We start from the raw sequence: 4,969 nt of genomic DNA on the forward strand, positions 1-4,969 counted from the left end.
TCATCTGTTTGGTCAGGCACTGGCCCAAGATCTAGGCCACTTGTCAAGTCCAGGTACTCTGGTCCTTCAATATGTGGATGATTTATTTTGGCTACCGGTTCAGAAGCCTCATGCGCTACTCTAGATATCTTGAACTTTCTAGCTAATCCAGGGTACAAGGCCCAGCTCTGCCTACAACAAGTCAGATAGCTATGTCTAATCTTAGGCAGAAAAACCAGGGCCCTCAGCAAGGAATGAATAGTGCCTATACTGGCTTATCCTCACCCTCAGAAGACAACCCCACAATCAGTGGCATATCTAAGTAAGGAAAGTGATGTGGTAGCAAAAGGCTGGCCTCACTGTTTACGGGTAGTTGTGGCAGAGGCCATCTTTGTATTAGAGGCTATCAAAATAATACAAGGAAAGGATCTCACTGTCTGGACTACTCATGATGTAAATGGTATACTAGGTGCCAAAGGAAATTTATGGCTATCAGACAACCGCCTGCTTAGATACCAGGTGCTACTCCTTGAGGGACCAATGCTTCAAATACACATGTGTGTGGCCCTTGGCCCTGCTGTTTTTCTCCCAGAGGATGAGGAACCAATCAAGAATGACTGAATGACTGCCAACAAATTGTAGCCCAGACTTATGTCGCCCAAGAGGATGTCTTAGAAGTCCCCTTAGCTAATTCTGACCTTAACTTATATACCGATGGAAGTTCATTTGTGGAGAATGGGATATGAAGGGCAAGTTATGCCATAGTTAGTGATGTAACAGTACTTGAAATCAAGCATCTTCCCCCAGGGACCAGCACTCAGTTAGCAGAACTAGTGGCACTTACCAGAGCCTTAGAACTGGGAAAGGGAAAAAGAACAAATGTGTATACAGATAGCAAGTATGCTTATCTAATCCTACATGCCCATGCTGCAATATGGAAAGTAAGGGAGTTCCTAATCTCTGGGGGAACCTCCATTAAATACCACAAGGAAATCATGAAGTTATTGCATGCAGTGCAAAAACTCAAGGAGATGGCAGTCTTACACTGCCAAAGCCATCAAAAAGGTGAAGGAGAAAAGGTGAAAAGGCAGAAGGAAACTGTTGGGTAGATTCTGAGTCCAAAATTGCTGCCAGGCAGAACCTCCCATTAAAAATACCTATAGAATGTCCCTTGGTATGGAACAACCCTCTCCAAGAGATTAAGCCCCAATATTTCCCAACCGAAACATGGGGACTTTCACAGGGTCATAGTTTTCTCCCCTCAGGGTGGTTCACAACAGAAGAGGGAAAGGCACTCATACCCAAAGCCAACTGGTGGAAAATACTTAAGACCCTCCACAAAACTTTTCATATGGGTATTGAAAACACTCATCAAATGGCTAAATCCCTATTTACAGGGCCAAATCTCCTCCAGACCATCCAACAAGCAGTCAAAGCCTGTGAGGTATGCCAAAGGAATAATCCCTTGGTCCATCATAGGGCCCCTCTTAGGGAACAAATAATAGGGCACTATCCTGGAGAGGACTGGTAGTTAGACTTCACCCATGTGCCTAAGTCTAAGTGATTTCAATACTTATTGGTCTGTGTTGATACCTTTGTAAATTGGATAGAAGTCTTCCCCTGCAAGACAGAGAAGACTCAGGAAGTGGTTAAAGTCCTAATTCATGAAATAATTCCTAGATTTGGGCTTTCCCAAAGTTTACAAAGTGACAATGGTCCGACTTTTAAAGCCATGGTAACAGGGAATTTCCAGGGTACTAGGGATACCGTATTACTTCCACTGTGCCTGAAGTCCACAATCCTTAGCAAAGTCGAGAAGGCAAATCCCTGTAACTATGAATACCATCTTAACTTTCCAAGCCCCTCTATGCATCCAACGCAACCTGTTATCAGGCCTGCCCCCAGGGAACCTACTATCCCATCAGTGTAATTACATGCTACAACTTCAAGCCACAGCTGATTGTAGTAACTTCCGAGTCACCCCAACAGCTCCATTCAGATGGCTTGTCCACCTCTCAGGGCTTCCAAAAATCATCACCTCCTCCCTGCTTAACAAACAGTCCAGGTTTTGTAATGGCAAACATACTCCCTGCATGACCATTCACCCCCGGACCCTCTGCAGCAGCACCCACACCACTAGTGAATGCCTCCTCATCCCCTCTTTCAATTAATCTCTTGAATGGTTCCTAGTAGTTACAAAATGGTTTTTTCCCCAATGGGAAAATAGAACATGGGGAGCCACTCAGTTTGCTCCCAGTACCCCTTTCCAGCCACTCACCGGAGCCACTTTGGCAAGTACTCTAGGAGTATGGGAAAATGAAACCAACAAACTCACACACCTTTTTAACATACACATCCAGTTCTGTCTACCCAGCCAAGGCATATTCTTCTTATGTGGAACGTCAATCTATATCTGCCTCCCCACCAACCAACTGGACAAGCACCTGTACCTTAGTCTTCCTAAGTCCCAACATTAACATGGCCCAGACCCTATCAGTGCCCCTCAAAGTTCAAGTCAATCAGCACAGGGCCATACAACTAATACTCCTACTTACAGGGTTAGGAATGGCCACTGCTACAGGAACCAGAATAGTAGGTTTATCCACTTCCTTTATCTTAATACCACATGCTCTCAAAGGATTTCTCAGACAGTTTGCAAGAAATAAAATCTATCCTTACTCTACAATCCCAAATAGACTCTTTGGCAGCTGTGACTCTCCAAAACCACTGAGGCCTCCTCACTGCTGAGAAAGGAGGACTTTGCACCTTCTTAGAGGACGAGTGTTGCTTTTACACTAACCAGTCAGGGTTAGTATGAGACACCACCCAGCGTTTACAGGAAATGTCTTCTGAAATCAGACAATGCCTTTCAAATTCTTATACCATCCTCTGGAGTTGGGCGACATAGCTTCTACCCTTTCTAGATCTCATGAGAGCATCTTGCTATTATTTGCCTTTGGGCCCTGTGTTTTTAAACTCCTTGTCAAATTTGTTTCCTCCAGGATGGAGGACATCAGGCTACACAGATAGTTTTGCAAATGAAACCCCAAATGAGCTCAACTCACAACTTCTACTGAGGACCCCTGGATCAACCCGCCAGCCCTTTGATGCCTCCAAAGTTCCCCTCTGGAGATATTACAACTGCAGGGCCCCTTCTTCACCCCTATCCAGCAGGAAGTAGCTAGAGTAGTCAATGCCCAATTCCCAACAGCAGCTGGGGTGCCCTGCTTAAAGGTTATATTGAGAGGTGAAGCCAGCTGTACTTCCTGGGTCCAGCAGGGACTTGGAGAACTTTTCTGTCTTACAAGAGGGTTGTAAAATGCACCAATCAGTGCTCTGTAGCTAGCAAGAGGTTTGTAAAATGGCCCAATCAGAGCTCTGTAAAATGGATCAATCAGAGCTCTGTAAAATGAACCAATCAGCACTCTGTAAAATGGACCAATCAGTGCTCCCTAAAATGGACCAACCAGCAGGATTCTAAAAGTAACCAACTGCAAGAATTGAGAAAAGGGCATTCTGATAAGACAGAAACAGGACATGGGAGGGGACAAATAAGGGAATAAAAGCTGGCCACCCCAGCCAGCAGCTGCAACCAGCTCAGGTCCCCTTCCATGCTGTGGAAGCTTTGTTCTTTCACTCTTCACAATAAATCTTGCTGCTGCTCACTCTCTGGGTCCGTGCCATCTTTAAGAGCTGTAACACTCAAAGCGAAGGTCCACAGCTCCATTCTTGAAGTCAGTGAGACCACGAACCTGTCAGAAGGAACTAACTCCAGACACAATATTTTTCATTTTAAAATTTTTTTCTTTATTTCTTCTAAAAAAAAAAATGGGATACATGTGCAGAACATGCAGGTTTGTTGCATAGGTACACGTGTGCCATGGTGATTTGCTGCACTTATTGACCTGTTCTCTGAGTTCCCTCTCCTCACCTCCCACCCTACAACAGGCCCTAATGTGTGTCATTCCCCTCTCTGTGTCCATGTGTTCTCATTGTTCAGCTCCCACTTATGAGTGAGAACATGTAGTGTTTGGTTTTCTGTTCATGTGTTAGTTTGCTGAGGATGATGACTTCCAGCTTCATCCATGTCCCTGCAAAGGACATGATCTCATTTCTTTTTATGGCTGCATAATAGTCCATGATATTTTTTCAAAAGAAAATATTTGCTTCCAACAGAAGATTTTATATGAAAATCTGCATTTGCAGCTTTTACTGAAAAGAGCCTAAGGCTTTGCCATACTGGGCTCATTTTATTAAATAGCAACATTTAGCTGAATTGAATAGATAGAGAAAGTACTTTCCAGTCAGATCATATCTGACCCACTTTCCTCAAGTATGTTACCCTCCTCACTCCTGTAGGCATTTGCATGTGTAGTCACAAGCAAATGTGGTTTAGAAATTGTTCAGTGAACCATGTTGGAAAATATCCCTAAGCACAAGTACTAAAGATGGTCTGTTATGTTATCTTCCAAGCACACAGTGGAAGGAAAAAAATTAAGTTTTCTATTACTGCCACAGCTTCTATAATTACTACCTTTCTTGTGCCCTAGGTTAATATCTAAAATTAGCTTTATGCTTTCGCAAACACATTTCACCAGCTCCCTCTGCTGATCCAATCTGAAGGATAAAACAGCTTAAATTCCTTGTTAAGTCCTGAACTTTAAAATCACATTTCTGGGGTCGGAGAACTCCAAGCATGAAAGAACTTGTTGAGGTAATGGTCATCTAAATAACTTTCTCCTTTGGACAGCTCCTATGGTAATTCAAGCAAGAGTCAGGGTGTAGAAGTTTGTTTCCAAAAGTAGAACTCCTGTTTCACTGAGAAAGCTGATTTGGGGTGATTTGGCGCCCTCTACAGACTGTAATGGCAAGAGCGACGCTATCATGTGCTTCTCATAAGTTTTAGGGCTTTGCCAGAACTGTGACGTTGAGGAGGGTGGGGTAAAGGGGCAGGAAGGGTTTATGATCTGCCAATCCAACAGCTGTATTC

The sequence above is a fragment of the Macaca mulatta genome, chromosome 1 (assembly GCF_049350105.2).
Source record: "Macaca mulatta isolate MMU2019108-1 chromosome 1, T2T-MMU8v2.0, whole genome shotgun sequence".
Classification (NCBI taxonomy): domain Eukaryota; kingdom Metazoa; phylum Chordata; class Mammalia; order Primates; family Cercopithecidae; genus Macaca; species Macaca mulatta.